Below are 8,459 nucleotides of genomic sequence, written 5' to 3'. Positions count from 1 at the left end.
TGGCGAGGGTCCCATACACTGGAACCATACTCTAGTTGGGGTCTTACCAGATACTTATATGCCCTCTCCTTTACATCCTTACGACAACCCCTAAATACCCTCAAAACCATGTGCAGAGATCTGTACCCTTTATTTACAATCATATTTATGTGATTACCCCAATAAAGGTATTTTTTATGTTAACACGTAGATACTTACAATGATCCCCAAAAGGAACTTTCACCCCATCAACGAAGTAATTAAAACTGAGAGGACTTTCCCTATTTGTAAAACCCACAACCTGACTTTTAACCCCGTTTATCATCATACCATTGCCCACCGTCCATCTCACAACACTATCGAGGTCACCCTGCAGCCGCTCACAATCTTGTAACTTATTTATTACTCTGTACAGAATAACATCATCTGCAAACAGCCTCATCTCTGATTCCACTTCTTTACACATATCATTTATAAATTTATGAAAACATAAAGGTCCAATAATACTGCCTTGAGGAATTCCCCTCTTAATTATTACAGGGTCAGATAAAGCTTCGCCTACTCTAATTCTCTGATTTTTATTGTCTAGAAATATAGCCACCCATTCAGTCAGTCTTTTTTCTAATCCAATTGCACTCATTTTTGCCAGTAGTCTTCCATGATCTACCCTATCAAATGCCTTAGATAGGTCAATCGCAATACAGTCCATTTGGCCTCCTCTATCTGAAATCCTACAAGCTGAGCTTCAGTGGAATAAACTTTCCTAAACCCAAACTGCCTTCTGTCAAACCAGTTATTAATTTCGCAAACATGTCTAATATAATAAGAAAGAATGCCTGCTGCAAATGAGCTCCCGAAAGCCACTCGTTGCTTTCATCCGATGTATCTCCACCACTGACAGCACACTCTTGTGTTCCCTTGTTTGAATATTCATCAATTAAAAAATATCCGACTCTAATTCCGGGAAAATTCCATTACTCTATAGAGATACCCTAGCGGAAATGGAAAGTGTTACACCGATACCCCAGTATTTCCATGCCCGTGAGACATATAGATTAAAATTTCATCCTCATACGACGTAATTATTAGTACAGGAAACGCAATTTCTAAAGATGGCGTGTCTAACGTTACTGTTTCTTTTCAAGTAGAGATCGCAACCCAGGGAAGGGCTAGGAGTGGGAAGGAAGCGGTCGTGGCCTTAATAAAGGTACAGCCCCAGCATTTGTCTGGTGTGAAAATAGGAAAGCACGGAAAACATCTTCAGGGCTGCCGACAGTGGGGTTCGAACCCACTATCTCCCGAATACTGGATACTGGCCGCACTTAAGCGACTGCAGCCATCGAGCTCGGTGACTGAATTTCTACTAGTTTTGTTTGCTATCCAAAAAGAAGTTTGGACATTCTTCCAAAGATTACACTACTAAAAAATATGATCATGCACCCTGGTGCGAGGTATAATAAATTATATTTCAAAGAAGTTTTGTATTCATTAGTTTTTTACTGATTGATGTTCATTTATTTTTGGATTGGCAATATTTCCTTTTTTCCCGCCAGTTTTGAATCTAGCCAATCCCTAATTTCTGTAATTTATTTTCAGCCAATCACCGGCTTCTTCTTCGATTTGGAGTGTAACTGTGTAACTGTACCGACATTGTAAACGAATTTAGTCATCTAAAAATGACTGTCATTAAGAAAAGGCCCCCGTTATTATAATGATCACAGCACAACTCAGTTTTGACTGGCAGTAGGAGAGGTGCCTGCTATTATAGTAAAAAATTCTCAACTTTAATCTGTCTGTAAGTAAGAAAGGGCGCTTGCCACTAGGAAGATAATGGGGTCTCCCTTTATAATGAAAACTTACCTGCTCGATTGTGAATGGCAGTAGGGAAGTGAGCCTGCCGTTTTCACCACAACTCCGTAATTCGCACTTTACACTGGAAACAACGTATGACAACCTCCTCCTGCCGTTTCTGGGTAACGCTAAGAAATATGCAATTTTAAAAAGTATTACTTACTGCATGTACAGTACTTTACTTCGATATCCGTATACAATGTAGAATATCGGAGCGAAGCACGGGTATATTTGCTAGTAAGGCAAGTACATGGCTGAGAATTATCGCAACATTTCGTGATATTAAGGTGGCACTGAATTACGTTTGGGTAGAAAAAATCGATTTTCACATTTTTTAAAAAATCTTTTGGTCAGAACCACTTATTCAATTTATACTCATAGATAACCAAAGTCACTGTACTAGATTTTAAGAGTTTAATGCCTAAAATTGAACGTGTTTCATTCTTACCAACATTATATATATTTGGTGTCATAGATCGTAATAATTATAGAAAGGTACATTTTATGAGCTAACTATAGAACGAGAATGTTTAAATTTGGCACACAGAGAGAGAGAGAGAAGGGTCTATAAGGTATATTCAACGAAGAATTATTTTTCTAGTGTTTCAAAATTTCGTTGTAGAATTTTCTAAATGTCGAAATTCCCGACAGCAGAAAAAAACCATGTTATTTTTATGAAGTTGTATAAATAGTGTACAACAATTATTTTTGTCAAATGAATGGAAATAAACCTATAAACATACCGTGAAAATTTCAAGTGCATTGATGCAGTAGTTTCTGAAATAAATGTACCTTATCTATAAAAATGACATTTGTGGGAAATGGCAATTAAAGCAATATCTACATGATTTAATACCAGTTCATTGTAAGCAATCGAAACAGTCCTGTTCGTTTGTTTTTTGTTTTTTGTTTTTTTGCTCCTCGTTATCGATCTTCTTCTCATTTTGCTGTCTCAAATGTTATCTTTTCCTTTTGGCTGTCACAATATTTCAGATCAAGGCTCTCTGGAGTGGCATAGCACCACGAACCTGCTCCATCATTGAAGGCTGCAACTCTATCCAGGACAGCTGTAGTCAGAATTTCATTTCCCACAAATTTTGTTTTGAGGCATCTTTCCGGATCCCAGCATTCAGGGCCTCGATCCCAGTCTCTATATATGGGCTTGATCACCTCTGCTACAGGGTGAACATGTTTGTGTTTTACGGTGGTATCTACAAGACTGTTGCTCTAATTACACCAACCGAACAGCAACTGATAAGATGGATGTCACGCCCTACTTCTAACCTTAACTTAGATGGCCATATCTCGAGTTAACATTTTTCACCAAATTACATTCAGTGATATGAAAATCGATTTTTTTTATTACCCAAACCTAAGTTATTGTCACTTTAAGCTTCGTCAATTGTTTATTTCTTCTGAACATTATTTTCAAATTATATTGCATCTTGCATGTTATTGTTCTCAATAATGGTAGTGTAGTTAACTCTGCAAATTAAATTCTAGATTGCTAATAATAATAATAATTATATGTCCGAATCGTTTAAAAAATTTAGTGGATATTTTATGATGCGTGTAATTGATACATTTGTTGGAATACCATTTATTCATGGTAATGACTTGGAATTGAATCTCCGAGAATTTATGAATCCCGTTATGCCATACGTTCATGCTATATTACACTGTACAACAAAAAAATCTGAATGTTTCTTTCACTTCGTGAGCCAATTCTTACTAATTTAAGGTTGATAAAAAATGAATATCACAAAGAAAATTTTTATTAACATTAGTTTCTGTGATATTCAATACCTGGAATTATTTTCTTTTATCGGATCGAAAGAAAACGATTCATTCTAGTTACATATGCCAACAACAATGAAACTTTTAAAATGACAGTTTAAAGAAATTGTTGAGGAATGCGAAAATAGGTTTGTATCTTTAAGGGTGGTAAGGAATGGTAAAGACCCACCTTATTATAATAGAGAATTAAAGAGACTAAGAAGGAGGTGCAGACTGGAAAGAAATAGAGTTAGAAATGGCTGTGGAAGTAAGGAGAAATTGAAGGATCTTACTAGAAAATTGAATCTAGCAAAGAAGGCAGCTAAGGATAACATGATGGCAAGCATAATTGGCACTCATACAAATTTTAGTGAAAAATGGAAGGGTATGTATAGGTATTTTAAGGCAGAAACAGGTACCAAGAAGGACATTCCAGGAATAATTAATGAACAAGGGGACTGTGTATGTGAGGATCTTCAAAAGGCAGAAGTATTCAGTCAGCAGTATGTAAAGATTGTTGGTTACAAGGATAATGTCGAGATAGAGGAGGAGACTAAGGCCAAAGAAGTAATGAAATTTACATATGATAACAATGACATTTACAATAAGATACAAAAGTTGAAAAATTGGAAAGCGGCTGGAATTGATCAGATTTCTGGGGATATACTAAAGACAATGGGTTGGGATATAGTACCATATCTGAAGTACTTATTTGATTATTGTTTGGTCGGAGGAGCTATACCAGACGAATAGAGAGTTGCTATAGTAGCCCCTGTGTATAAAGGAAAGGGTGATAGACATAAAGCTGAAAATTACAGGCCAGTAAGTTTGACATGCATTGTATGTAAGCTTTGGGAAGGCATTCTTTCTGATTATATTAGACATGTTTGTGAAATTAATAACTGGTTCGATAGAAGGCAATTCGGTTTTAGGAAAGGTTATTCCACTGAAGCTCAACTTGTAGGATTCCAGCAAGATATAGCAGATATCTTGGATTCTGGAGGTCAACTGGACTGTATCGCGATTGACCTGTGTAAAGCATTTGATAGGGTGGATCATGGGAGACTACTGGCAAAAATGGGTGCAATTGGACTAGACAAAAGAGTGACTGAATGGGTTGCTATATTCCTAGAAAATAGATCTCAGAGAATTAGAGTAGGTGAAGCTTTATCTGACCCTGTAATAATTAGGAGGGGAATTCCTCAAGGCAGTATTATTGGACCTCTATGTATTCTTATATATATATATAGAAGGCAATTCGGTTTTAGGAAAGGTTATTCCACTGAAGCCCAACTTGTAGGATAGTGTTGTGAGATGGACGGTGGGCAATGGTATGATGATAAACGGGGTTAAAAGTCAGGTTGTGAGTTTCACACATAGGAAAAGCCCTCTCATTTTTAGTTACTGCGATGATGGGGTGAAAGTTCCTTTTGGGGAACATATATATATATATCATATATATATAATGTGCCATTTCACTGTTATAAGAAGTTCCGTCCGTAAGAAGGACAAAGATGGAGTCCAGGTCTCCGAGAATAATTAACGTCAAAATGTCTAATGATACCGCGAGCGAAAGCAAAAGTATTCACCTCAGGCGCTAGAGAAAAGAATTTAGATCTAGAAGGCAGTGAAAAAGAACGAATGTGAAGATTGTTACTAACAATTATTGAGAAAAAAATAAGAAAACGAGATTGAATTGCTACTTCTAAATCAGAATCGAAGACGGAAAGCAACTACGTCAGAGTTTAAAGAGGGTATCAACGAGAGATCATTTCAGCAGAAGCAAAGAACAGATTTATTGGAAGCTACGTCGCAGATCAAGCAGAAGATTGTTAATTTTGTTCCGCGAACCTTAAGATACGTGGAAATTCAAACATAAACTACGTCAAGCTTACGTCACGGCAGTCTCTGCTGACGTATTACTCGATATCACCCGAGTTAAAGAACTACAGAAGTGGGAATCCTATAATAACTCCTGGAAAGATAAAGGAGAAAAATCTGTTCATTTCAAGTCCTAGAATTATACTACCCCAAGATTATTATTTGTCAAGTAGATCAACTCTTTCAAAAGAAACAATCTTTCGCGTTAAACAGATTATCACAGCTGTTCATGATGGCAATGCTAATTGATTTTGTTTGCTATTCTATTCCAACTAGTCCAGAGATGAGCAAGATGTTCTAAGAAGATGATAGGCCAGACTGCCCAAATGGGTGCCGTCGGGTGACGTTGCCCGCCGAGAGATGACTAAGCCCAGAGGAGAATCATGCCAGTATTTCCCATTCACCTAGGGAAGTAAAAAGAGACGTGTTCCTATGTCCTGTCAGCTGGACATATGCCGACGACTGGAGCTGCTGAATTCAGATAAGTCTTCCTTTGAAATTAGTGTAGTAATGTTTTATATTCATATGTAAGTGTAATATGATTTGGTAATTTGTTCCATGCAAAATAAGGAAGCGACGAAAGTGGTGTATTGAGTTAGAGCAAAGGTGGATAGGTAATCTTCGTATATGAATGACAAATCCATAGATAGGTAGTCAATCAGTGATGAAAGCCTACTTTCGAGATGTGATCCATGTAGTGTGAAATACTGAGTTCGTTAAGGTGACAGTGAATTGTATGCTATGTCAAAGAGAGATTTAGGTACGCGGATACGTTGGTTATGACCAAAGAATGTCAAGTTAGGAACCAGCAGTAGGATATGCTTGCTAAATAGACAGATGTGTTTACAATAATTTAAGGTTATGACGGAGTTAAGGTCATAATGTCGTGAAATATGTCCATGAACCATGGGTAAAATAACAGATGCCACGATTGAATGGAGTGGACACGTATTTAGTAAAGGAGACCGAATATAGGTTTGGAAGTACAATAACGATTATTTTAAGAGAAGTTGATATGAGATTGATAATTTAGAATGGTAGTAGTTATTGATTCTTCGTGAATATGAGCACGGTGATGTAGTAGTGGACTTAATGGTTTTAAATTGAGTTTTTACTAAGTGGAAATGAATATGTAGCATTTATATGTACTATTTCCCTTACGAGCAAGCATGAGAAAGTTCAAGTAGGATTGGAGTGACACCTGTTGGTTAGCGTACATACTTGGTACTACCAATGAAGTCTCAGTTAGGAGGATGAACTAGATACATGCACTATGTCACAGATGTTTTCTAATTATAATCTATTCTCAGGCGAAAGGAAATGTAGTAACTTCTTAGGCAACATCCTATCACTGATGACTGACTGAAGATGTATGAATTGTATCTTATGGTCGAGTCTTCACACAATGCAGACCACATTAACTAGTATACTTTAGAAGAGACTAGTAGAGTAGTCGTTAGAATATATATAATGTCGCACGTATGTTCAATTTAAAATAATGAGAAGATTCAGATCTTAGAATGGTATGTGGAACTTACTGGTACTTACTGAACCATTTATAAAAATTACATTAATTTAAAAGAGGACTTATCAATATTCACGCAGAAGAAGAAGAGAAATAAGAAGTATGAATATTCATAATTGTAAATCAGTTGTTTGTAGAAGTATTAGGGAACTATCCTCCCAAGTTGACATTTATAGGTATCTATTGGTATGTTGTGAGAGATAGGAATAATTATAGGTCAGCAGATTAATATGAGCTCCGAGTGAGAGCCAGTAATTAACTCAAAGACTTCATAGGCAACAGAGGAGGATTCCAATTCATGAGATATGGTTTTAGGCCTAAAATGCGTCCTGAATATCTTGAAACCGCCCTCAATCTACACTTTAGCTTGTAAGGTATCATATTGTAAATATTTTTCTTTGCTAGGGTGCACCCAAATAAGTTTTAATTACCCCAATATGTTTTAATTACCCACTCAAGTTTTAATTACCCAAACACATTTAACTTAATTGTTTCAGTCTATTAATTTTTCACTTTATTTCGATTTGATCATTTCTTTAAAAGCCTAAGATGGTGAGTTTGACATCTTGGACTTATAATTTTTTTTAAATTTGTTAATTACGAGCTGAATTATAGCAAGGTTCAGTTAAATGATTGTTTATACGGACTTCAATAATTTGCCGTATATTACATTCTGTCCTTGATTTTTGGGTCAGTCAAGATTTAAGCACTTAGTGCGATAGATTTCAATTGATTCATTAAAAAAAATAACTAACTCGAATAGCATTTCTTATATAATGCACAGTGGGTGCCGGACGTATCAATTACCGGCAGATTCAAGATGAACGTCACTTGCATGTATTTTTACCCGATACTGACATTTCTTCGATTTCTCCTTATGCCAGAAATGTGGAAGTGTTGATTGAGATGTTGATATGGAGAGAGGCTAAGAAAGGAAATAAAATGATTGATTATGCATTCGGGTAAAAGAAGTAGATAGATTTAAGAAATTAAGGCCATGTTCGCTAGAGATGGACAAAAATAATCATATGATCATACAGTTTCCTATACTAGAAATTCTTTAGGGAGGATAGCATAACGTTCGAACTTTGGATTGAAACAAGTATATAATAAACAAGATATGTAAAACTTAAACCGTTCTTTCAATGTGTATCGTAGCGTAGAGACTTAGATTTAAGTGGATGAATGCTGCAACATCTTGGTAGCGTAAGAAATTCAAAAAGTAACGTATATGAGTTGTTTCTATGTGTAATTTAAGATTTCTTTGGCTCCGTATGGTATGTCTTTCTCATATTCGGAACTCATAGCACAAATGGTAGATTATATTAGTCAAACGGACCGTAATTAAGCTAGCCTGGATTTTATGCGTCCTCTCAGGGAGCCGGGACGGCGCAATATATATATATATATATATCAATGATATGTGTAAAGAAGTGGAATCAGAGTT

Source organism: Anabrus simplex, chromosome 13 (genome assembly GCF_040414725.1).
Source record: "Anabrus simplex isolate iqAnaSimp1 chromosome 13, ASM4041472v1, whole genome shotgun sequence".
Classification (NCBI taxonomy): domain Eukaryota; kingdom Metazoa; phylum Arthropoda; class Insecta; order Orthoptera; family Tettigoniidae; genus Anabrus; species Anabrus simplex.
Note: the sequence above shows the minus strand (reverse complement) of the source record.